A 26,906-nucleotide genomic window follows, 5' to 3' on the forward strand; every position below is an offset into this window, starting at 1 on the left:
TGATGTGTCCGGTCCCTTTACTGGTGATGGTGTTGTTGTCTGGAAGCTGCAGGCAGCTGCGGCGGGAGGAAGGGCTGTGAAATGCTTCTTCCCAGAGAGATTCTTGCTCAGATTTCACTGACCTGGTGGTGGTGGCTTCCTGGTAGAGGGCGAGGAGAATCCAGGGTGCCCTGGCAGGAGAGTGGAGAGGAGGCAGATCCTGGAACCAAAGCCTCTGTCACACTTAAGAGCTGCCTCCCTGAGGAGCTGTCCTCCCTAAACACTGTCCTCGCTCCCTGATTGTCCCAAAGCTCCAGTCACACAAGGCTGTGCTTCATGTCAGGCTTTTAATCAAAGGTTTGGGTTTATCAGAATGTAAGTGTAGTGCCATGCCACAAACAGGATTGAAATCCATGTCCACAGGAAGGATTCTCCAAATTTGCTGGCCAGGGCCCAGCGTGGTAGCCTAGTGGCTAAAGTCAGTATCTTGTCATTCTGGGATCCCGTATGGGAGCCGGTTCTAATCCTGGCAGCCCCACTTTCCATCCAGCTCCCTGCTTGTAGCCTAGGAAAGCAGTGGAGGACAGCCCAGCCCAAAGCCTTGGGACCCTGCATCCACATGGGAGACCCAGAAGAGGCTCAGCTCTGGCCATTGCGGCTGTTTGGGGAGAAGATCTTCCTCTCTGTCTCTCCTCCTCTCTGTGTATCTGCCTTTCCAAAATATAGTAAATCTTCTTTTTTTTTAAAAGAAACATAGGCTGGCCATTCTGCATCACCAGGCAGTCCTCAGTGCCTGCTCCCTGCTGGAGGTCTCAGTGTTTGCTGTGCTTGTTGCTTAGTGCTCCCGACATCTCCTATTGTTTTCCCATCTGTTGTTGGTGCACTCCTTCTGAGACTCTCGTTACTTCCTGCACAAGGCAATTTTCTCTCTTTGTTCCCCTGTTCTCCTCCACATCAAGGCAGGGGAGGATTGGCAAGGGAGGGTAGCAACTCCTTTTTAATATTTTAAGAAGCTCATTAAAACATCTCCAAGACCAAAATGGCTTTAAACAAAAACTGCCACTATTGGTTCAAGTATTTGGCCTGGTAGTTAAGACACCCACAGGCCACATTGGAGGACCTGTGTTCAATTCCCTGCTCTGGTCCTGATTTGGATTCATGCTAATGTGCACCCTGGGAAGCAGCAGGGTTATCATTGTTGAAGGAACTGGGTTCCTGCTACCCACCTTGGTATCTGGATTGAGTTTCTGGCTCTCAGCTTCAGCCCAGCCCTAGCTGTCATGGGCATTAGGGGAGGGTACCAGTGGCTAGAAGCTGTCATCTCTCTTCCTCTTAAAAGTAATTTAGAAACCTCACTATTTCCATCTGGATGAAAGATGCTTCCCCCAAAATAAGAATAACTGGCATTTCAGTCTGCTGTAGATACTTGCATGAAATAACTTACTACAATGTAAATGTTCAGTATACACCTCGCTACCTAAATCTGTTATGTTCCTGCTTTACTAAACCACAAGGCAGCAATGAGGGTAAAAACACCACCTTTCAGCTGAAGAATGCTGTCCTCTAAGTGGCAAAGACAAGTGCCCCTTCCAGTCACTCTTTCTACCTGTTCTTTCTGTCTCATGGGTCTTGTGATGTTCCGGTGTTCACCCAGCAGCTGAGCATGGACTAGTTTTAAGACCTTTTTGAAGTGGTTATGAATTATGATCTTACTTCTCATGTGAGCTGTTATTGTTTTCTATTGAAAAGTTAGAGCAAGGTGACTCACAGATTGCTAGGTGGATACTATTCTAAACCAAAATTTCCTCTAGTGTTTGTGCTCATTTAGACATTCTGGTCTTACTGGATTTTTAATTTTGTTTGTGGATAAGTCTCCCAAGTAATGTTGAATCTGTCCTCAGCATTAAATAAGCCATGGAAGCAACTGAATTCCAACTGGTTGTGGAATGAGCCTCTGTCCAGTGTTTACCTCCATCACTTGTTAGCTGTGTGTTCCTGAGTAATTTGCTGTAATTCTCTTGAATCTGTCTTTTTTCCCCCCTGTAAAATGGGCATGATAATTTCTATTCTAAAGAGATAAGAGGCAAACTGTGAAGTGTTAGCCAAGCCATACTCTCTCTTTATCTCACAGGATAAACAGAGCCAGAAAGAGAAACTTGGAAGGATGGAATGTTTCACAACAATATGAATCCTTTGTGTGGCTCTGATGTCTCTCCTTCTCCTGAATTGTACTTTCAGGAACATCCTGGGTGAACTAGTTCATTCTCCCTCCAAGCTGATGTTATTTTAAGTGTTCACTGAACTTTTTTTTTTTAAGTAGAAGTGAGGAGAAATGGATTCTCCACATGTCTAAAGTAAAGAAAGAATTAATATGACTTCCTGAAGGGAAGCGGTTTTTGACAGGCGTCTGATAGCTGTAAGAGTTACAAAGTGAGCTAATAGGAACTGAGTTCACGGAAATGCATCAAGTCATATTCAGTTTAGAAATTTCAACTGTGTGTTCTGGCCAACTTCAAAGAGCTGTTATGCTTATACCATGAAATTGGAGGGGCATTTTGTGAAAGTACTTTAGAATCCCAGATCAGCACAGGTAAGGAGCTACCATCAGTTTTCTGGTTTTTTGATGGGCACAGAACCAGTTTGGATGTTGCCACAGTGTGAGAACTGTCTATGGAAGCCTGACTTAACTGGTGCTGTGCTGCTTCTGCCTGTGTCAATGAGGTTTGCACGCTGTCTGATTTTTGACTGCTGGAGTTATCTGCCTGGCTGGGCTACCTTTCAATTCAGCTCCAAACTAGTAAAGAGTTCTTGCCTTTCCCACTTATGCATTAATACCTGTCCAATTCTGCTTCCTTATATAGCTGTTCTCTATGTGATGGGACAAAGTTATCATCATCTATCTCTTCTCAGCCTGTCTGGCTTCTTTGTCGAGTCGTGTGTCATACCCTTTTGGAGGGTAAGGCATGGCTGCCTTGTCTGGCAGATGTAATGGCAAGTAGCAGAATAGAGACTTGGAGGCTTAAGGGTGGGGTTAAGAAAGGATAAACTGAATGAGCTTTTAAGTTTGCATGAGAACATTGAGGTTGTCAAGAAAGAGAAGAAGGAAAGGAGGAGGGAAAAGAGAACAAGGCAGAGTCATCTGGGCAGAGGAGTTCTGGGGGTGGGGAAGTTGAGGTTTGAGGAAAAAGGCAAGTGGGTAGCAGTGTATGTAAATGCAGTGAATCGGAGAGGGAAAGGGGGTTTAGAAAGTGCTGCTGACATTTCTCTGACAAAGGATCTAAGATTTAGAATTGGGACTGCATAAATTGCAACACCGTGGCTATGAATCCCCCTGAAGTGGCCCAAGTGTATCAATCAATGTCTTGTCCTACCAGCCAACGAATCAGTTTATTTTCAGTTTATCATTATGCAAATCTTGGCACCACGGCCTCCTCTGTGTGTGTATGCGTGTGAATGCGTGTGCAGGGTTAATTCAGAAGGCACACATACAATTTCCCTCATTTCTCCATTCAAGTATCTCCCTATCCCTTGCCTGTGCATATATAAATAACCCCACTGTCCTGTTAGTAACAGCCAGCAATCACAATCATTGGAGCATTTGGATGAAGTACCAAATGTAGGCATGAAAACCTGACTATTAGTGTTGAGATTCTGAGACCAAAGCTTCAGAACTCTTGAACACTGGCTGTAAGAGGTCACATGGGGCTGTGAAGGAGAAATTTATTCACCCGAGCACAGGCAAGCTGCTCTTCCAGGGCTGTGGTAGGAAGGTAGGGCAGACCTGGTCCCCTCAGAGCTCTTTCTTTTCTCTCTCTCATTTTTTTTAAGATTTATTTATTTTTATTGGTAAGTCAGATATATAGAGAAAAGGAGAGACAGAAAGATCTTCCATCCGCTGGTTTGCTCCCCAAATGGTTGCAGCAGCTGGAGCTGAGCTGATCCGAATTCAGCCAGGAGTTTCTTCTGGGTCTCCCACATGGTTGCAAGGTCCCAAGGCTTTGAGTCATCCTCTATTGCTTTCCTAGCCACAAGCAGGGAGCTGGATGGGAAATGGGGCAGCTGGGATACGAACCAGTGCCCATATGGAATCCTTATGCATGCAAGCTGAGGAATTAGCCACTAGGCTATCATGCTGGGCTCCAGAGCTCTTGGTTTTAAAAGACAAAGAAGGGAGCGCTAAAGCCTAGCATTCAAGAGGCAGGTAGATTCTTTCAATCTGTATCAGAGTTCTGGGTTCTAGTCTCAGCTATGGCTCCCTGTTCTGGGAGGCAGTGGTGATGGCTCAAGCATCTGAGTCCTAGCACTCATGGGAGAGCTGCTCCGAGTCTTGGCTCCCTGCTTTGGCCTGGCCCAGGCTAGGCCATTGTGGTCACTGGTTGAGTGAACCAGCAAATGAAACTTTTTTTCTTATCTGTCTCTCTCTTTTCACCTGTGTCTCTATGTTTTGTTTTAACCAAAAGGAAGGAAAGAAAAAATAAAAAGGATAGATAAGACACCTATTGGGATAGGAGTCATGCAAGGCAGCTGGTGCTCAATTCTTAAAGTGGTAGACACATATCAGCTCAGAGAGTTCAGGAAATCAAGCTCGTGGGCTTCCTTTTGGTAGGTCCGTCCTCCACAGGTTTTGGGTCGAGCTGCTTTTAAGTTCTTCCCCGCCCTTGGTTTCCACGGAGCATTGCCCAAAGGTGCTATTGTTTTCCTCCCTTTCCATCCTGACTCCCTCTTCCATTCAGGTCGTCTCTCCTTCCCTCCAGATCCTTGTATCATTCCTGGTTCTCTAGTGTACCCTCACTGCCAGGGAGGGGGTAACCAGACTCTTTACTCCAAAGGTTTCCCCTACCTCAGGCCTGAGCAGTGGGTCTGGCTTGTGGGTGGCTGGCTGGTGTGCTCACTCCCATTTAGACAAATGTGGGGAGAGAGTGCTGGCTGGCATGGGATGCTCCATCCTGTTCCCCTTTTCCTTCCTGGCAACAAAGGCCACTTGCTTATCCCACATACTTGCCAGTCATTCTTTCCCTTTCTCTGTAGATGAACGTGATTTCCACCCTCCCCCATGCCCTGTGCACCCATGTACTGGCTGTTTTGGGGGTTAATGGAGCTCCCCCACCCCCGCTGCCTGCAGTGATGTGTGAGGGATTTTGCTAGAGAAAGGGTTTAAGTACCCCAGGAGAGTGGAGAAGCAGGCCTCACTGGGAGAAGCAGGCAGAAGGCACCACAGAGGCTGCCCAAGCTTTCTAACTCTGGAGCTAAGAACAGACTGGTTTCCTTGGCAACAGAGACGAAGTCGGCTCCTCCTCTGTGGCTGGGGGTGGGCTCTGTGTGTCTATGCTGGGACTTGGGGACAAGAAAGGCAATCCTTTCTTTATCACCGCCGCAAGCCGTTTCTGAAAACGTGCCAAATCTGACTGAATTATTAGCGGCATGGAAGCCTTCCCAGGTGGCACAGTGACATCAGTCATGGCATCTGCAAACAGGGAGTCCAGATATAGAACCTTCTCCTAGCCGCAGCATTGCCTCTGGGTCCCCACGTGTTGTACTGACTCGCATGTTTTAAAATGCCGGTCAAATATGGAGTCACCTCTACTGTTCTCAAAGGCGAACACAGAAGCACTGCTTGTTCCCGCAGTGAGCAATGATTTGTGTGGCTGGGCTCCTGTGATGGAGTTAAAACCTGCACTTGACAAGCTGACGTTGGCTCAGACCTGCACTTGTCAGATGGTACCCTCAGAAAAGGCTTTTCCATCCAAATCCTCATTCTTGGTGCAAATCAGAAGATTCTAGCTAAAAGCTGGTGCATTTGCTCTAACCGCCAGGCCTGGTCTCACAATGGCATGCCCTGGTGGTGGCTGTGGGTTTTAGTCTTGCACCACCCTCCCTTCGTTTGCATTATTAAAGCTCCCTTTAAAAGCAGCCCAGCATCATTGCTTGGGAGGAGAGGAGTCTGTGGTGATTTCACATCTCACAGCGAATAGCAGCATCTGCAGCCAGAAGAAACTCAAGGGAAAGATTCTGCAAATTTGTAGCCTGTAGCAGACTGAGTAGCCATGACCCTTGGTCTTGAGCTTATGAAAAGCAGCTCATTTGTTCAGATGTGTCTTACTTTTTCTGTCAATGCCAGGCCATGGAGTTCTTTCATGCTAAATGATATGCAAGGGAAACTGAGTGGGACTTCTGTGGCGAGAGTGACATTGATGAGCTGGGAATTAATTAGCAGGGGAAGGCAGCTTTAGACAGATGTATGAACAGACAGATGGAGACCAGAACCTGGTTCCTTCTGTATCGCATGTTTCCTCTTGTGAGGCTCACAGCACTGAGGGTCGCTTAGCTTCTGCATGGCCCCCCTCACCCCTACGCCAGCAAATGAACTGCAGCATCCTGAAACCCTTCGCCCAGTTCCTTTGTTTTCTTCCTCTCCCTTAAGGAAAGACACAGGCATCCCCAGGCAAGCCTGGGGCTCAGCCCTGGCAGCTGTGCCCTTTGTCTGAAGGTAGCATCCCTGCCCGGGGGGCCCTTGCTGCTCTGACTTGGACAGAAGCCTCCTGTCTGTTCCCACCTCCCACATCCAGACCATTGCCATACTGGGGTTGCTTGGGGGAGACCCAGGACCAGTCTCCTGATCTTTTGATCTGCCTAGTACCTTTCCCTTATAGGGAAGCCAGCACAAGGCCAGTCCAGTGCCCCAGCTGCTCTGTGTGGTGGATAGCTCATGTGTGTACCCAGGAAAGGAGACAAGCCTTGTCTTAGACATCCTTATGAGCTTGGTGTGTGCAGATCATCAAGACAGTCAGATATGTCTTCATTGGACAAGCATTAACTGCTGACTGCTGGAAGGCAGATTCAGAGCAAGCTATGTGGGTCTGAATCTTGGCATGGGCATCAATGGCTAAATCCAGAGCTATTTGGTGGTTGACAGAAAGGCTTTGCACACTGTGTTTTTGTGAGTTTGCCTTTGTTTCCTACCTCATGCATGTGCTGGTCTATCCAGTGAACCCAGTGATGGTGGAGGGGAGGCTGACAATAGGTCCTACATGACACTGTGAGCATAAACTCTAACAGAACATCAGCAATTTCATTTTACTGGGAGTGATTCAAGAAAATATCTGGAAGACTTTCCCTTTAGTATCTCCTGGTGCCCACCCTGCTGTCTGTTCCGTGATAGAAATGCTTGGTCAAGAGGAACTTGGGTTGCCTTGGTGCAACCTTACTTGCCATTGTAGGTGTCAACTGGGAAGATGCCTGGGTGACATGAAGGCAGTGAGCCTGGGGAAACAGCAGAAGCCCGATAGGACTCTACAGAAGATCCACACAGGGATCTGCAGGGGGACCTTTCCCTCAGAGTCCCATTCGTAACCCTAGCAACAGACTGTGCAGCCTGATCATGGTCAATGCATTTGAGATGTGTTGATCTGTATAATCTGGTTCATTGAATTGATTTTTTTTTTAAACATTGAATTGATTTCTTTCTTGTAGGCAGCAGGACTATAGGCACAAGTGAAGCCAAACAAGAGAATTTCCAGTCTAATGACGGTTGAAAGCCTGTTCCAGTTCTTTGCTATTTTCAGTGAGGAGGTTTCTGCCCCAGGATGTCATACACAGCCCTTAGTTATTTCTGTTCCTTGTCGCCATCTCACCCTTTTGCTCACATTTTCTTTCCCCATAGAGAGGAAACAATTGTGGAACAGAGTAGATGTGGGCGGTGGCCTCTGGTCCAGGCAGGTGGTCCTTGGTGTAAGGCTCGAGTTCATGTTCAGAACCAGAAATCTACACAGAATAATGTTCCACTTAAAACAAGCTTTTATTGGGAGTGCTCACAGGCCAAGTTCAGATAGTAGGTCAAGGGGGGGGGATGGTTTGTGCCTAGGAAACGTGAAGTATCGTTTTATCATGGGGCTGTAACGAGAAAGAGAGGTGGGGCTTAGGGGGTTAAGGAATGCACCATATACAGTGCTATGAAATTCTATAGGTTCCTTTGGGCCTTGGTGAATCCAAAGGTCATTGCTTGGCTGAGGAGGGGGCTGCATTCTTCAGTCTTATCAACCACCTTTCTGAGCCTTCAACTGGGTTGCCCCTCACCTACCTGGCTAGGCCTTACACTTGGACCACCTTGAGGAAGCAGGTGTTCCTCCTTTGGTGTCCCCTCAACGTGTGGGACCAATTTTCCCCAGTTGTCTGGTGCTCCTGTTACAGTCAAGCACAGCAGCCTGTACCCTTCCAGTGTGTCTCCTTAAGTGCCTCTTACCTATGACCTGTCAGCCCCTGAGCCTGCAAAGCACCAGATCCAATGCTGTCCTCCAAATCACACTGATGTAGGAAGATTGACAGGTGTCTGATCAACACTCAGGAGTGTGGGCTTTAAGCATTATATTTGATTTGCCAAGTTAAGTCTCCAAATGACAAAGCATCAGGCAAAGAGGAGTGGGCAAGAATGACTAGACAGAGTCTACTGTGATTTGGCACAAAGCATCCCCACTCCCACTCTGCACCAGTAGGTCAGTTGATCTTGGTTCTGTCTCACACAGGCTGCGACCATTCAGCACCTGGAGGTGCTGTGTGTACAATCATATGCATGTGCCTGGGTCTTGTTAAGTCACTGCTGACTTCTGTGCATCTATGTACCTGTCTTGTCCTCTAGACCCTAGAAGGGATCTGCTGTTGAAGAACATCAGTTGGCAGGGGTCTGTGGGCAGGGTGGGGAGGGTGCCATGCTCCTAGGTCCCTGTTACCCAGTCCCAGCATGGTCACGCTTCTCACACACTGCACTCTCATCACAGTGAGTGATGAGACATTTCGCAGACCCCATCTTAGGGCTGCAATCTGGGAAAGAAGTTGGATTCATTTTCCTGACACTGTCTTTCACCTGTTACAAGTGGTAACAATTGCCTGTGGGGCTCTGGAGAAATTATGAAGTGTTAATTAGTGAAAGTGCTGTATTTAAAGTATATGGCATATTTTAAATAACTCTGAAACTAGACCTACTTTGCAGCATCGAAAAGCCATCTGGCTCCAAATCTGAGGACTTGAATTTTTCTGCCTAAGTTAGGAGAAATTTAAAAATTTTATCTATTTTTATTTATTTGCAAGGCAGAGAGGGAGAAAATGTATGTTTTCATCTTCTAGTTTGCTCTCCAAATGCTCCCAACAGCCAGGGCTGGGCATGGCTGAATCCAAGAGCTCAGAACTCAATCCCAGGCTCCCATGTATGTGGCAAGGTCCAGGTACTTGGGTCATTACCTGCTGTCTCCCAAGGATGTGCATTACCAGGAAGCTGGAATCAGAAGCAGAGTCAGAACTGAACCTCTGGTAGTCTAAAATAGGATGTAGATGGCCCAAGGGGTGAATTTAACCGCTGTGCCAAATGCCCAGCTCTATGGCATTTTTACAGGCTCCAGAAAGTGGTACTGTGGCATTGCTATTGCTTGCTTTGTTATGGAAATGGAGGTCTGGAAGCTGGGGGTTGGGTGTGGACAACTGTGGTCCCAGTCTGAGCTGCTCTAGCCCGTGCATCTCCATCTCCTAGGAAGGTTGGACCCTCCTAATTCCCAGAGGGCTCACTTCAAAGGGGAAAGGACTAGAATGGGGGACTGCTGGATTACAAGTGAAAAGGAAACATGTCCTACTAGATTTTGCTGGGTGTAGAGGAGGGAAGCCCTAAAACCCATCTGAGTCCCTGCCAAGACATTGGACAAAGCATCGGCATGTGTCTTTGGAGGACTACACCCCTCTTGGCTTCATTTTCTTTGTAGGTTTAATGAAAGGGCTGGGGAGGGTTGAGCTGTGTACCTGGGTTTAACAAGGAAAAGAGAAACTTTCCAAGTTTCTCAGCAGAAAAATTTTTAAAGATTTATTTATTTTTATTGGAAAGTCAGAGATACAGAGAGAGGGAGATACAGAGAGAAAGATCTTCCCTCTACTGGCTCACTCTCCAAGTAGCTGCAATGGCTGGAGCTGAGCCAATTTGAAGCCAGGAGCCAGGAGCTTCTTATGGGTACAGGGTCCCAAGACTTTGGGTCATCCTCTACTACTTTCCCAGGCTATAGGCAGGGAGCTGAATGGAAAGTAGAAGAGCTGAAATTAGAACCGGCACCCATATGGGATCCCAGCACAGGCAAGGTAAGGACTTTAAGCCACTAGGCTACCACAAAAGAAATTTAAAGCGAGGAATATACAAAGGTAATTTGGGTACTGAAAACTTAGAAAGCAGTGCTTGGTGAGGTAGTCCAGAGATCAGTTCTCACTGGAAGCCTCACCTCCACTCTGTGGCTGGGGAAGGGTATTGGAGCGAGGTGGTCAGCCCAGGCCAGGGCCTGTGATACTCTGAAGGCTGGGAATAGGCCAGGCCTCTGGTGAGAGCTGGGGCCATGGTGGAGATGAGAGAAGAGTGTCCTGTTCTCCCCTGCCCTCTAGGGTCAGTGTCTCCCACTGCCCCTGACCCAGCAAGGAGCCACAGCTTTTAGGGTCAGCCAGAAAGGCCAGTAAAGGTCCCAACCAAGGGTTGTCCTTAAGGCCCCCATAACTCTGACATCCTGGGAGAGACAGAAGCTCAGTGGGTTTTCCAGGATTTGCCAAAGGCACAGGCATATACTGAGGTGGTCTTGAACTGGACTTCCTTACTTTCACCACCAGAAATGGACTTTGCCAAGGTGTACCTGCCTTTTTCTACACTATATGTGATGGGGGAGGGTGAGAAAGAAGACTCAGGACAGGGATTATGCCTGTGGGTAGAGAGGGACAACTGAGGCCAAAACTGACACACGAAATCCTTATGGGACTGCTGACGTGAATCAGGTGACACTGAGTGAACAGAAGTGTGCTTTCCGTTGGCAGCTAACTCACACCAGGGCAGTGTCCATAGCATGACTGTCAAGATTCTGTAATGTGCTGTTGCCTTTTCTACAGTATCTCCTGTCAGTGCCTGTCAGTAGGCTAGTTTGAGATCTGCTCACCTCATGTCCCCCTCTGGGATTGGGACAGCAGTGTTGTCCATCACACTCTTGACACCAGCTCAAATAGGCTCCTCACTCAGGTGTCTCAGCCGCAGTGCAGTATGAGATGCTGTGGAACCCCTTCTCTGGGCTCACGGCTCCTAGTCTGTAGAGCAGGGGTACAGGGTGTGTTGACAGGGCTTTCCTGACTCTGTCACTTGGAGACCTGTGCCAGAGCCTGGTAGACAGGTCCAGTAGGGGACGGGGTAAGCCATGCCAGGAAGAGACCATGTGAGGGCCAAGGCCAGCTCCAAGAGGTCTGCATTGACAGTACCTCTGTGGCCTCAGGGCTGGCTTAGTGACTAGGAGTTTTTTGTAGTCACTCTAGGTCTTCCCTGCCTTTCTCCAGTGTGAAACAGGGAGCGCTTGGGTGGTATGACGGGAGACCCAGAGTTGAGGCAGGGATACAGAGCTAGACCACACAGAGATAGAGACACAGGCTAAGGGAGTGGCAGGGGCTGCTGTGGGGGAGGAGACCGTTGGTGTGGGGGAGGCTTGGGTGTCTGATGGTAGCTTGATGAGCTTGGAATTAACATGACTTGATTCTGTCATCCTGACTGAAGTGGCACGGTGCTGCCCCACTGCCCTAAGCTCCTGACTGGCACTGGAAGTCTTTCAGGAAGTACATCCTTCCTGACTGTGCCCAGGGCTCAGCTTCCTTGAGGCAGCTACTACTGATGGTGGGCAGTTGACACATTACATTTGAGAAAGCCTCAAGTCTGTGTTGCTGTGGCCAACTAGACATCACTGTGCTTTGTATGAAGCCTGTTAGAAATAGAATTGTGTGTGTGGGGGATAAGTTGGAACATGGTGGGGATAATGCTGGAGAAAGATGCCAGGGGCAGACTGTAGGGGAGATTCAGGATAAGGGATTCCTGCACTTGATTTGGAATTTGGGATTTGGAGAAACGATTTTCTTGCTTTCCTTTTCCTTCTCTTTTCTTTTTCCCCCTTTCCCTTAGCATAGATCCTATTAGTGGGCAAAGCTCCTCACACCCAACCTCATGCTGGGCCAGATATACCAGTGACCAGGCTGGACTGCTCTGTACCCAGCAATGTTAGAGCCCAAGCTGCATCGCAGGCAAATCCTCTTCTTTTGGGGTCAGGTGTTCTTCACCCTCTGAAATTGCAAGGGCAAAAGCCCTGATAAATCAGTTCCTATCAAGTTCACTAGTGGAAATAAATGCTGTCACCCAAGTTTCCATCCCCCTAGGAATTGTTCTGCCCCCTCTGTAATCCATGGATAGGGGAAATCCATTCCCTACCCCCAACTCAAAAGAACATTGAGAGCACTTGTTGGTTGACCCTGTTAGAGAGTGATGGACTGGGGCAGTCAGAACCCATTAGCATCGCCTGAATGAGCTGCTGCTCAATTACAAAGCATTGTTTGAGCACAGGGACAAGTGCCACCAAAGGTCAGTGACTTGCATGCCTCTTGATCTTCTTCAGCCCAGGAACTGGGCTCCTACATGGTGGTTGGTGGGCTTTGCAAACCCTTTGCTCCAGTGGTTTCCTCATAGTCACCGTGGCTGCTGCCACCATGCTCTAAGCCCTTGCCACCTGGCCAGTGGCACCAGCATCACAGGAACCCTTTCAGAAGTGTGCTATCTCAGGCCTCACCCCTACCTGCTGAGTCAGAACTTGCAGATCAGCAAGGTCCTCAGGTGACAACAGTGCACATTCAAGCTGGAGAGATCCTTGATGTGCTTGAGGCCAGGAGTCTGGCAGCATGGGGTTGGCAGGGTGCTGCTCTGCTCCCACCATGGCTCTCGGGGACAGCCTTTCCTTGCCTCAGCCAGCTCCTGGTGGCTCCAGGTGTCCTCTCACTTGTGGCAGGATGCCCATCTCTTCCAGTTCAGACATTTTCTTGGGATGGGAGACTGTGTTAAACCTGGAACATTTCTAGGCAGGGCTCTTCCTGGTGCCTAACAGAGCTCGGGCTGCTCAGCTGGCCTGGCCATTTGCTGACTTTACTGGCATCCATCATGAGCTGCCCAGCAAAACCAACCCTAACGAATGCTTCCATGAGTGGCATTGCCCTAAGCATATTCTGTGGGTGAGCCCATTTAATTGCATCACCTCCTTGGGTTGGCCACCATAAAGTCCATCCTGCCTAACAGATGAGGAAACTGAGGCACAGAGTGGCAGTCTCACAACTAGGGGATGGGCCTCTGCGATACCAGCCAATGTGTGTGGAATCTTCTGCACTGTTAGGAGCAGTGCTTCTAAAACCACAAAGGATTCCAAAGGCTGTATCCCAGGCAGGAAGGAGAGGAGGTGAAGGGCAGAGCTGGCATCAGGACAGAGTGGGCATGAAGGCCAGGTGTAGTGTGGGCATCTGTCCTGCTGTCACTCCACACCTCCCAGAAGTGGGGAGCCCTCATTGCTACTGGTGCCTGAAGGATCCAGGGCGTATCTCATTACCCAGCACCTGTGTCAGAGGAGCACATGTGTATGACCTCATGGGAAACATTGCCCACATTGCTAGGGGACTTTCTTTATCACCTAACCCAGGGTGGATGCTTGGAGGTCTTTATATTTTTTAAACATTTATTTATTTTTATTGAAAAGGCAGATTTAGAGAGAGACAGATCGACAGAGAGAAAGTTCTTCCATCAGCTGTTTGGCTCCCCTAAAAGGTCACAACAGCCAGAGCTGAGCCAGGAACCAAGAGATTTTTGTGGGTCTCCCATGAGGGTGCAAGAGCCCAAGGCTTTGTACCATCCTTTGCTGCTTTCCCTGGCCACAAGCAGGGAGCTGAATGGGAAGTGGAGCAACCAGATGAACCAATGCCCATATTGGATGTCGGCACTTGTAGGCTGAGGATTAGCCAGTCAAGCCATCTCACTGGCTGCTTACGGGTCTTTAGAAGAGAAGGAACTGAGTCCTGCAACCCTAGGTGAAGAGGACTTTATGCTAGGTATATGCTTGCAATGAAGGAATCTCAACTGAACTTGAACTGTGGTTATGCAGCAAGGTGGAGGAATCCACTATGGGGGGAGGAATCCACTATGGTGGGGGGAATCCCCAGTGCCTATAAAACTGTATCACATAATACAGTGTTAATAACAATAAAAAAAAAGGAGCTCTAAAAGTGAAAACAGAGAGCTCAGCAGGGGGCTGGAAGTCACCATGGCAATGCCATCAAGCCACCTTGTGGTGTGCATGGGCAAGCAGCCCTGTGAGTTGTACACCTGACTTGAGTCCTGGAGGGTCCACATATACAGTCAATGCAGGGATGATGCGAGCTTGTACAAAGTAGCCACTTCAAGTTGTACATATCTATGCACTTCATGAAGCTACACATTTCCACAAGCTGACGAAATACCATGTGGATGTTCATCACCAAAGAAGGTTCTGCAATGGATATGTAATGTGGCTTCTTCACTTGATACTTGTGGTCTACACCAGGCCTTGGTCTAACACACTCCAGTTGTAACTAGCCAGTAGATGAAGGCTCATAAAATTTCCTTTAAATCCCACCCTCCTGCACCCTCCCAGCAGTTTTTAGAATAATGCTTTTTGCATTTATTCTCTAGCCCATCTCCTGATTCCCAGCCTTGATTTGCAGGACATTGCCACCTTTCTTACTCCCAGAATGAAAAGCTCACCCCTTGCTCTTAATTTCCAAGCTCGCCTCTCCAAGGAACAAGTGTGTTAGAATGACTGGGCACAGCTTTTTGTGCCAGTGATGAACTGTCAGGCCAAAGAGTCAGGGGATTAGTTGGGAGAACCTTCAGTCGGTGGGCGGGGGGGGTGGGGAGAGGTGTTCTCACCAGTGCTGCAGACAGCATGTTCTGGATAACTTGCACAGATGAAAACATGGACCCCACCAGTAAGTCCCACACCAGCTGGAACTCAAGCTGTGTCTCTAACACAGAAAATCAGTGATGGTAGATCTATTAAGCTGAGTTGCATTGACAATCCTTTAAAGACATTTAATGGAACAGTCAGCTCAGAGTCATGCTTTCTGGCAAGATGAAATCCAGACTTGTGGTTTAAAAAACAAAATTGTAAAGTTACAAGGTCAATAAATCAAAAGAGGGATGTTTTCACAGTAGCATCTAGTACTGTTGGGTTTCTTACAAGTTGATGCTTTGATTTGTTAGCTCATATAACACTATTTCTTTCCATGTGGTATAAGCGAAGGAACTGAGTCTTGGGAAAATTAAGTACATCACTCAAGGTGCACGCAGAACTGGGATTCTATCCAGGACCCTTCGTGCCACCCAGAGCCTGGATTCTTAGTTGTGATGCTGGAGGTCTGTTCCCTGGGTCTTCCATGTAGTGAGATAGTTTGGATTCCCATTAAGTTATTCATCCCTCACTCCACAGCTCTTACTTTCATCTGCCACTTCTACTCTATCACTGGAATAACACAGGGCAGAACTGAGTGGGAGATATGGGCTTTGGGAGGGATGATATAGGGGATCAGAGGCAGTTCCCAGTTGCAGTTTTATAAAAGCCCTCTCTGCTTCCTGGCTGGTCAGATAACCCTTCTGTCATCCTCATTAGAGGCCCAACCAGTGGGGATTTTTGAACTTGGACTTGAAACTTCACAATTAAGTAAAATAGAACTTCTTCTCTTTGTAAAACTATCTTCTCTCAGAAATTTCACTGTCATAATGAAAAGCTGGATCTATCTCCATTTTTCATCTCCTTTCATTGTCTTTTAAGTTTTGGTTTTGGTTTTCGTTTTCTTTTTGTATTTATATATTCATTTTGAAGGCAGAACAGAGTAAACAAGGGAAGGAGGAATCTTCCATTTCCTGGTTCACTTCCTTAATGCTCTCAACAGTGGGCGCAGAACAAGTCTGAACCCAGGAGCTGGTAACTCAAGCCAGGTTTCCCACATGCCTTGAGCTATCAGCTGCTGCCTCCCATCCCATAGCATGCATTAGCAGGAAGCTAGAATTGAGAACAGATTCAGGACATGAACCAGGAACTCTGATGTAAGATACGGGTGTCACAAACACTGTGAACCAAATGCCTTGGCCTTCTCAGCCTGGTCTGATCTCTTCTTGGGATGCCAGTGCTTGCAGGTGAAGGATTAGTCTGGTGAGTCACCCTTGGGCTCAGAGCTTGTTTTGCTCTCTTTCTTTCTCTGCTTCTCAACCAAATACACTTAAAACAACAACAACAACAACAACAACAACAAAAAGTGAAATAAAAATCTGAAGGAGTGAAAGTAAAATGTTGGGGTAGCATTTGATTACAAATCTGCTTGAGATACCCACATCCCATATGGGAGTACTTGGGTTTGACTCCTGGCCCTGCCTCTGATGTCAGCTTCTTGCTAATTAATATTGTTTGGAACATGAACTGGTGAATAGAAGGTCTCTATCTGTCTCTCTGCCTCTCTGCCTTTTAAGGAAAAAATAAATAAATAAATAAAGGAAAAGGTCAGCAGTAAAGCTAGTGAGAGGAGAAATGACACATTTAGAGAAAAGAGATTCAGGGGCCACCTAGTCATCTTGGAACAGACACTAGGATATGTGGGATGAAAGCAGTAACCCAGAGTGAGCAGAAGACCATTTTGGGCTGAGGAACGGGGTGTGTGTATGTGTGTGTGTGCGTGCGCGTGCTCTGAGTGGCTTGCCTGCTGTTACAGCGACCTCAGAAACTCAATGGGTGTCACTGAAGGCTACATGCCTTTGGGGTGGGAGATAAATGGGTGAGGTGACTCCTTACCCCCTTGGGCACAGGGGTTTCTATACACCTGTATCCAGCACAGAGCAGCGAAGGAGAGCAGGGAAGGAGTAAGCAGAGGGGCGGCTTCTCTGCCATAGCCACAGGTTATGCCCATCTCTTGCTTTTAGCCCACTTGCCCTGTCCAGATTGGAGTGTAAAAGGAAATGGGTGCTGAGGAGGAAGTGGGTTTGGGGAGCACATGGCACTGACTCTAATACACAAGTGTGCAAACACACACTCAGAAATGTTCAGAAGCTGGATGAATTCTTTCCTGAGTATCCAGGTGATACAAATCCACGCTGTCATCATCCAGCATGGAATCCTGAGAGAGGAGTGGGAAGTCAAATGTTTCTCCTTTTCTTGCCAGCGTGTCCCTGACACCCTGTGACGGCCCCAGCCTCACTGCTCAGATTTCAGGATCTCTTCCCAGAGCTGCACAGGAGAAGGGCAGTTTCCCATGGGTGCCTCAGTCCCTTGCTCTGTGGGTGTGCTAGCTCCACCTCCTCCTCCTGGTCTTACCAACTCCGCTCTTCTTCCTACCTATATTAGCAAGTCTTCAATATTGAGTAAGTTGTTAACTTTTCTCAGCCTTTGCAGTCTGAAGAGGGGGAGAGATGTATCACTCCAGGCCTAGCTGCAAATGAAAAACAACACCCCCAAAATTACTGAATCCCAACTAAAAGTAACAGAATAACCTAATGTGCTACAAGTGCATTTATTTGCCTCTTGGATGGGCCAGAAGCTGTCTTATTTTGTTAGGCACAGAAGCACTTGCTGGGGTAGGGATGAGGAACAAGGCTGGCCCTGTGTCATGACTCAGGGGGTTACACAGCTCTTTCTTACCAAAGGAGGAATGCTCTCAGCTTGGGCCAAACAACATGAAGCAACTGTTTTGTATTTGAACTTGATTGAGGTGAATCTTTTCAACATGAAGCACCATTGCTATTATGTTTGAACTCGCCTAAGGGTCAAAATAGACCACTGGAAAGTCCCTGTGACTGGGCTCCACATCAGCTCAAGGTGTGGAGTGCTGTACCTGAGGCTGAGTCAGTTCAGTTGGCCTGTGCAGTGTCTGTTGGCTGGGCCTAGAGAACATTGTCTTTACATCATCGGTACTTCCCAAATGCCCCCTTTGTTTCCATGAAAACTCAAGATCCACATAGCTTTGGGACCGGTGGCCGAGGTTCTGATGGGTGGATTAAAGCCCACTGGTGACATCAAGGTTAGGAACCAGCTGGCTGTCTCCGTGAATCTGTCCTGGAGCACTACCTCCTCAGTATTATGGTAAAAATCAAAATGACAGCACCTTTAGTTAAAGATTTTGAATGACTTTATTTCTGATGCTAGAATTTAGCAACACTCCATTCCCTAAAATAGAACAAGTATTGTAGTGAGCCAGGCAGAAGGGGTTGGTTCTCTTGATAGAAAAAGGATAAAGAGAGCAGTAACCAAGAACAAAAAGCATATCTGTCATTTTAAAGTCATTTTCTGGGGCAGGTTTTTGGTGGCAGTTAAGATGCTGCTGGGAGTGCTGATGCAATGGCTCAGCTAGTTAATCCTCTGTCTACAAGGGCCACATCCCCAGTGAGCTCTGGTTTGTGTCCTGGATGCGCCACTTCCCATCCAACTCGCTGCTTTGGATCTCAGAAAGCAGCAAAGGATGGGTCAAAGCCTTAATCCTCTTTCCCTTCCACCCCACCTGCATGGGAGACCTGGAAGAAACTTCCGCTCAGCTCAGCTCTGTCTGTTGTGGCCATTTGGGGAGTGAACCAGCCGATGAAAGATTTTCTCTCTGTCTCTGCTTCTCTCTCTCTAAATCTGATTTTCCAATGAAAGTAACTAAATCTTTTTTTTTTTTTTTTAATTTGCTGTTTGGGACACCCGCGTGTCCTTATTAGAGCACCTGGATTAAGTCTAGGCTCCTCTGTTTCCAATCCAACTTCCTGCTAATGTGTGCCCTGGGAGGTAGCAGGTACTGGCCTGAGTAATTCGGTCTCTGCTACCTCTATGGGAGCTGGTGATTGAATTCCTGGCTTTGGTCTGGTCCAGCCCTGTGTGTTGCAGTCATTTGGGTGAGTGAACTACAGGATAGGAGAAGTTTCTGTCTCTTGAATAAAAATGAAGAAATAAACTCACTTTCCTTGTTCGGTGAAAACAGGGAAAGAGGGCAGTAGAGAAATGGCTACAACATTAGGCTCTCTCTAGCTACTTTCTTGTGAGGATTAAAGTGGGAAAACTCAATATAACGCTGCTAGCAATTGGTCTATTGGCTGTTATCTTTTATTACATTGATCCTTGAGAAGTCAGATCACTTCACTTTAGCTTGGAGATGCAGAACTTGAACACAAGGAACTCATTTGATTTTTTTACACACAATTCCATTTATTTGCTTCTTTAAGACTTCTAAATGTTTGACATTTTTCTGTGTGTGGGTACACAAATGTTTGATTAGTTCAAATGGAAGGTGCTGTATCCCACCATGACACATGCAATGGAAAACTTCTTTGTGGGTGGATCTCAGCCCCTATGTCTGCTGGTGTTCCTCAGTTGAATCTCTACACATTGTTTAACTTATAAGGTACCAATAACCATGAAAAACACAGACTCCATTTCTGAAAGCTGCCCTCGGAGCCTAGGATTGTAGGCATGGTGCTGGTACCATGGACCAGGAAACCTACAAGGCTTGGCCTGAATGGAGGTGGGCCTGATGTTGAGGCCCACACACCGTGCAGTGATTTCTGAAAAAGGTTTCATTGCCTAGGCTGAAAGTTTCTCAGGGTTACTCAACCCTCTAAATTAGTATTTGCACACGATGTTGGAGGCCTAAATCGTTGCATTTTTATTTCGTAGTCTGCTCTGTTTGGGGCATGGTTCCAAACAGTGACATCCAGGGGCCCATGTTGAGGTGCAGCAGGTTAGACAGCTGCTTGGGACACAGGTGTCCCATATTGGAGTGCTTGCTTGAATTCTCAGCTTCTGATCCCATTTCCTGTTTATGTACCTGGGAAAGCATCGAAGAGTGAATAGGGGCCCCTGTTACCCTTGTAAGAGAACTGAATGGTGTTTCTAGCTCCAGGCTTTAGACTGGCCCAGACCTGGCTATGGCAGCTGGGGAGTCAATCAGTGGATGGAAAAATCCCTGCCTCCATCTGTTTAACCCTCTTTCTCTTTCAAATGAGTGAATAAATAATTGCTTCTTTAAAAAAAAACCAAAAATGACATCCTATATCTTATCTTATTCTACTTGAGAAGAGAGAGAATGAGTCAGAATGAATATGAATGCTTTCGTCTGCTGATTTACTCCCTAAATACTGTAAGTCAGTGGCTAGGACTGGTTCAGAACAAAGCCAGGAGCCAGGAACTCCACCCTTGACTCTTTTGTGGGGCTTTGGAGGCCCCGTGGTGATGGCAGGTCCTGGCTCATGACAAGCGGCTAGTGGAAGGATTCTCTTTAAGTCAAGGCCAGAAGGGCCTCAGAAGTGAGCTCTACTCCTCAGCTGCGATCCAGCCTCTGTGGAGTGTGCTGGGCCACCTGCTTCCAGCCACAGTTCTCCCAAGGAGACCCCCAGCATTCTGGTTATCTGGGCCCATGGCCCACCATGCCAGAGTACGTGCCAGGGTTGCTTGTTCACTCTTCAGGGCCTGAGTCATGGAGCCTGGGCTTTGTCCACTAGCTGATTTCTGTTCCCCACCTTCTCACTGGGCTGCTAGCATCTGCTCACCTGCATTCAGGTGAAAGGAAGGAAGGGGAAAGTAAAAAAAGAAAAAGAGGCTCTGAAACCAGGTGGGTTCAAAGCCAGGCTCTGCCCCTTGCTAGTTCTTCGGCAAGGAGGAAGTCCCTCAAGCTTCCTGCAGCCTCGTTTTTCCTGAAAACCCTGGTGCCGTGCACTCTACTGCAGGGCTAGGGAGAGAGACTCAGCAGAGCCATGGCACCTGTTTGTTTTTATTGGCTTCTAACTCAGGACCTTGGTCCCCATAAATGTGGTCCCAATGAGTCATGCCATTCATTTCAAATCACGCCTGGCATTCACATTTAGTGTCCTGCGTGGTGACCCTAACAGTTGAATATCTACATGTACATGTTAATATCATGTTTGTTACATCAGTTGTCATGGTTTCACATAAACATGACTGTGTATCTCTCGCAGCTAAAGTCCATGTCTTAGTTCTGGCAGGTGCTTTTCCTCTGACGCCCAATTCCAGTTCTTGTCCACTCCTAAGCAACAGTAACCATACTTGTCCCATGAGAAGAAATGGAACAGACATTGGGTGTGTGAGAAGCAGACAGACATTGGATTGGGTGCATTTTATAGTAGTGCAGTTCCTGGGGAGCAGGAGAATGGAAGAAGTCGCCCAGCACCACTGGGTTTGTGACCCTTTGCTGGAAGGTGTATAAAACTTCCTGTCTCAGGAGGAAGGATGGCGTCACGATGCCCAGACAGAGGTGCGTGTTGGGGCAATGACAGGATTCTTCCAGCCTTGGGTGTTTGGAGAAGGATGCAGAGAGGGCTACTGCCTTTCTCCCTCCTCTCTTCTCTTTCTTCCTTTGCAGAATTTTTATCCTGAGTGAGCACAGGAGCTGATGCCTAGTGTACAACTGTGGACTACTCAGAAGCGGGTGAGGAGGTGATGATAAGTGCACCCCATCTCCCCGCAAGCAGAGCCATGAGCTTCCGCTTTATCTGAGGGCGTCAGGCAGGGTGTGGTCTAGCTCCTTTATCCCCTACCTCCAACTCCAACTCCTCTGCACAGTTGCAGCCACATGACTGACTTTGTCCGTGGGAGTCTCTCTCAAGGGTCGGTGAGTTTGGGTTCTGTCTTTGAATCTTAGTGGGGCAAAGCTTATGCTGTCTATGCTCAGAGCTGGCCTGTGAGTCGGCACCTGGTGCTGACACAGGGTTGCCTTCCTGGGGGTGCCCTGCCTTAGCTGTGGAAGGCAGCTGGGAGAGATAGCTGTGGTCTCTGGGTACTGAGCGATGCAGGCTAGCTAGGGTTCCACCCACTACAAGGGCGTCAGGCAGATACGTGCCTCTCCTCAGGCTGCAAGGAGCTGAGGCAGTTAAACAGCAAGACAGAAAATGTGGGTGTCTGTTATACCCTGGTCCTTCTCGTCTATTCTTACAGCCACAAGGAATGATGCATAGACATGTGATTTTCTCTTCCAGCAGTTACACATCCTTGGTCTTAGCAGGACAGGGATGAGAATGGATGCTCGGTGACAGGGTGCAGGATTCATGATTTTGTTGTTCCACCAGGTGAGGCCTCAGCAGGGTCTCTGTTGACAAGGGTTCAGGGATGCGTGGGTATAGACCGTTGATGCTGAGTAGGGGCTCCAGAGCTCTCCTGAACAGAGTGGGCAGTCAATGGGGCTAGGGAAGGGACTGTCACAAAGAAGAGGGGAAGGCTGAATTCTGGGAAGCCGAGAGGGCTGCTGGAGTGCTCTGTGCCGTGTATGATATGACCTTCTCTGCTGTGACCAGTGTTATACTGTGTAGCTCTGCTTATGAATGGGAAGGTTGCAATTGGTTGCTGAGATCCTGTTTCACAACAGATGAGCTAAGAGGCTGAGCTGGAAGACAGAAAGAACACTTTGTTTAAGCGGAAGCAATATAGGTACTAGGGCACTTGCTGTGCATGCCTGCACTGACACCTGACACCTTACCCTGAAATGTGCAGCTCTCTAATAGTATGGTCAGCTACCCCAGGCTCTCCTCCCCTCCACTCTGGGACTCTGGGGCCTGGATAGTTCTGCCCCACAAAGCTGGCCTAGCCCTAGTATGTTAGAGTGGTAGTATTTTGATCCAACTAACATTTATTCAGCACTTACAAGGTACAAGGCCCTATGGCAACACCAGGAATAGAGAAATGCATTCCTTACCTGCTAGGAGCTCATTATCTTGGATCATGGCCATTGGATTCTGGGTGAAATAAAAGAACCTAGTAACAGTGATGTGTGAGTCAAAAGGAGGCGGTATAGAATCTAAGATTAGGAGAAAATTATTGAGATACAGGAAGAGTTAAGGGACAGGGGTGTTCTTCACATACCAGTGCCACAAAGAGCAAAGAATCTGCCTTCTGTCCTAGTCTGCAAAAAAAACCCTGGAGGACCAGTGATAGGCAGGGAGGGCTGACAGGCACTGAGAGCCCACAGAGCTGTGGTCACTCAGGGTTGGGACCTTGTTTCCTGGTGGCAGTTCTCCTTTTGGGGGAAGGGGTGGACAGAGAGAGAGGCATGATCCTATGGCTAATCAAGGAGTTTGGATTTTAACATTGGCTAAACATTAGCTTAAGAGTAATTCTGGGGACCGGTATAGTGGTAGGTATTGTGAGTTAAGCCATGTCTGCATTGCTAACATCCCATATGAGTGCCGCTTGGTATCATGGTTGCTCCACTTTCCATCTAGCTCCCTGCTAATGTGCCTGAGAAAGTAGCTGTGGATGGCCCAAGTACTTAGGGTCCCTGCCACTCACATGGGAGACCTACAAGAAGTTCCTGGCTCTTGACTTCAGCCTGGCTTGACACAAGCCATTGGGGACATTTGGGAAATGAACTATTGGATGGAAGATCGATCTCTCTCTTTATCTTCTTTCTCTCTCTCTGTAGCTCTGCCTTAAATAAATATATCTTTTATTTTTTAAAAAAGGGAAAAAAGTTAATTGAAAATTAAAATCTTATATTTAGACAAGGGTGGGAAAAAACTAGCATTTGTAAGCAAATCTATATTTGAGTAAGTTTTGGCTGAAGGAGCAGGACATTTTAAAAGAGATTTACTTTTTTATTAGAAAGTCAGATATACAGAGAGGAGGAGAGACAGAGAGGAAGATCTTCCATCCGTTGATTCACTCCCCAAGCGGCTACAATGGCTGAATCTGTGCCAATTTGAAGCCAGGAGCCCAGAACCTCCTTTAGGTCTCCCACATGGGTGCAGGATCCCAAGGCTTTGGGCCATTCTCGACCGCCTCCCCAGGCCACAATCAGGGAGCTGGATGGAAGTGGGGCTGCCAGGATTAAAACTGGCACCCACATGGGATCCTAGCACATGCAAGGCAAGGACTTTAGCTGCTAGGCTCCTATGCCAGCCCAGGAGCATAAATTGTAATGCAAGTTAAGGAATGCATCCTTAGTGACAGGAAAGGGTGTGGTTCAGCGGACATGTTGTGCTCATCCAACATGCAACTGAGTGCCTGAGTTTGAGTCCCAGCTCTACCCTGGATGTGAGCTTCCTGGGAGGCAGCAGGGGATGGCCCTTACCATCTAACTGGGAGACCTGCACTGAAGTTCCTGGCTTCTGCCTCCTCAGGGCTGCCCATTGCATGTATCTGGGTAGTGAGCCAGCAGCTGGATCATCTCTCTGTCTCTCTGAGTTTCAAATAAATAAATGAATACCATCTTAAAAACGTGCCTCTGGTGACTGGACAGTGGGCCTGAGAGAAGAGGGGCCATGGATAGGGATTGTTTAAGGGATGAACAGACAGGGGTAATATTTAGGGCAGAAAACCAAGACCTTGATGACTGGTTAGACGGATGGGGCCACAGGAAGGAGGAGTGAAGGCTGCCTCAGCAGAGGTTGCTTCCATCTCTTGGCCTGCATCCAAACATCACTCGCACCAGCATCTTTGACTCTAGGAGTAGCAGCACACTGAGGGAGCAGGGCAGGAGTGGGGTCCCTTCTAACTCAGCAGCTTGCCCCGCACCCCTCCACATCCCCCTGGCTGGAAGACAGCCCCTTCCTCTGAACCTTATCCTCTAGCACTCAGCAAAGGGAGATCCCAACTACCCTCTTTCAAAAGAAATTTGACAGTAATGTAAAGGTTAAAAAAATAACTTGAAAAGCTGCCTTTTTAAAAAAATCAACAGACAATTTGCTTTGCAGATGCAAACTCCAAATTTGGGAATGTCCAGCAGCCCTCTAGGGATGGGGCTGAGGTCATGGTGGTTCAGATGAGGCCCTGGTGCCTGATGCCTGTTGTTTTCATGTTTTCCAGGTTCCATCTGGATGTTTGAGGGTGCATAGATGCGGCTGACTTCCCCAAGAGCACAGCAGGGAGAGCAGACTGAAGACTGAGTGAAGGACCTTGGACAGGGCTGGCCTGCTTCCTGGTACGTAAGTAGTTGATGCTTTTTTTGGCCGTGGGGGTGACATACTTGTTCCAACAAGTATGTGCACCAAGAAGGATGAATTTCTGCCCACTCGGGTCAAGGCTAAGGACTTCCCCTGTCCTGCTGGTGGAGAGCTGTTGCAAACCACAGGGCTCTAATGCCCTCAGCTAGAATGCCCCTGTCAATTACCACCTCCCACTTTCAATTCTGCCCCTCCCCCAGTTTAGTTCCCTTCCACAGAATGGCCTAGCACGCCTTTGGGGACAATATGATAGAGTGAAGAGGTGCAGGATCTGGGACTAGAGACTGTCCTGGCTGACTGTGCTGTTAGCCATGTGACCTTGGGCATGTGAACATGTCTGATTTGTTTCCTTCACTTGTAGAGCTGGGACAACATGACATCCACCTCACCCAGTGGTTTCTGGGAGTGAGAATAAACCAGGAATGGAAGTTGCCTTCAGCTTTATGTCATTCAAATGACAGGAGCCTTCCCAGGGGTAACTAGATAACCGGCCACTAGTTAAAGGATAAGGTCACCACAGTTGAAACCACTTGAGCAGGACCCTCAGAACATGCCCCGCATTGAGGACCCTGGGATGGTTGGGAGGGTGGGTGTGTCTCTCCTCTTCCCCCAGATAGAGGAAGAAAAAAGAGAATGTGGAAACTATGGTCTTACCAACTTTCCTGTAGCCCTTGACCCTTTGAGCCCTAATCAACCATGAAAAGATCATTTTTAAAAAGTAAAAGAAATTATACAATAAAATGTCTCAGTCATTAAAAAAAAAAAAAAGAATAAGGCTACTTATAGGACTGCCCTCCATACAGACAGCAGCCATAGGTGGGCCTCAGGCCACCTGCATTCCTGATCAACTTAGCTGTAAATGTGGGGGAGTTCCTATGGCCTCCCTTCAGATTCAGTGATTTATTAAAATGACTCATAGCATTCAGAGTGCTGTACTTGCATTGATTATTTCATAATAAAGAACCCAACTCAGGAGCTGGCAAGTAGAGGAGACACAGGGCAGAGCTGTGAAGTATACGTGGCTTCTTTCCTTGTCGCATCCGCATCCTCGTGGAATCTAGGCACAGGTTATCCTGCCATATCCACCTGTTCAGCAGCCAGGAGGTCCTCCCAAGCTTCAGTGCCCTAAGTCCCAAGCTTTCAATTATAGGTCAGAGGGTTTCACTGCAAGGATATGATGGATGAACTCGTTAGAGTCAATCTCCAGGCCGCCCTCCCTCCCTGGCAGTTGAGGAAGGGACCATGGAGCTAAAGATCTGACCTTCGAATTATGTGCTAAGACTTCCTGGGAGGGCCAGGCCCTCTTTGGAAAACATTATGGGCACATCAGTTACCTTGCCAGCATTAATGGAGGTTTGGTTGGAAGGATTCATTATTTCCTACCAGGGTCAGTGCTGTGGCGTAATGAGTTAAGCTGTTGCCTGGCATGCCAGAATCCCATATAGGCACTGGTTTGAGTTCTAGCTGCACCATTTCTGACTCAGCTCCCCACTAATGCACCTGGGAAAGCAGTGGAAAGTAGCCTAAGTACTTGGGGCCCTGCATCTACATGGGAGACGTGGAGGAAGCTCCCGGCTTGAGGCTTCTTTGCAGTCATTTGAGTAGTGAGCCTGCATATGGGAGATTCTCTCTCACTCTGACTCTGCCAAATAAATAAATAAATAAATAATCTAAAAAGAGACTCTGATCTGTAACAGACATTTTAGGAAAGGGTTTGTAGCTGTGTGCCAGCAACAAAGGCCACATGTGATTTTCCTGGATTGCACCTGGCCCACAGTGCCCACCTCCTCCCATCTTTGGGTGCCTGCTCAGCATCTTGGACATCTCCAGGTAGACACAGTCCCAGTATCTGGTTGGGAAAACAAGGCATTCTCCTTGTCTTTTCCAGGATATTGGTTTTTTTTTTTTTGATAATGTAGCTCAGGATTGAATTAGTTCCGGAAACTAAATCATAGAATGACCGTCCATGGGTATGATAATCCAGACAGACTGTGGATGGGGAGGGTGGAGTCTTGGCCAAGGATGTCACGGGTCGCTCATGAGCACCGAGAATGTGCTCTCTGGCCATCAACGAGGTCTCTTTGTCATGAAAATGAAGGCTGGGGGTAAGCAGGTATGCCTCAGCCAGGCT

The 26,906-nt window shown here is 47.8% G+C and overlaps 1 protein-coding gene across 4 annotated transcripts in view; it reads left to right on the forward strand.

Moving 5' to 3' along the window:
- Nucleotides 1–21,403: 21,403 nt before the first annotated feature.
- ADD2 (adducin 2) overlaps nucleotides 21,404–26,906 on the forward strand; it is a 49,746-nt gene continuing 44,243 nt past the window's right edge. For 2 of the 4 annotated variants that reach the window (XM_040993242.1, XM_040993245.1), the window contains exons 1-2: nucleotides 21,420–21,453; nucleotides 24,639–24,753. The gene's annotated coding sequence lies outside the window, so the exon portion shown is untranslated. Of the gene's footprint in view, nucleotides 21,454–21,777; nucleotides 21,908–24,638; nucleotides 24,754–26,906 lie in introns of those variants that run through there. The other 2 variants (XM_040993243.1, XM_040993244.1) reach the window with 2 other exon arrangements.

Source organism: Ochotona curzoniae, unplaced genomic scaffold (assembly GCF_017591425.1).
Source record: "Ochotona curzoniae isolate NIBS_2020 unplaced genomic scaffold, NIBS_Ocur_1.0 contig_883, whole genome shotgun sequence".
In the NCBI taxonomy this organism is placed as follows: domain Eukaryota; kingdom Metazoa; phylum Chordata; class Mammalia; order Lagomorpha; family Ochotonidae; genus Ochotona; species Ochotona curzoniae.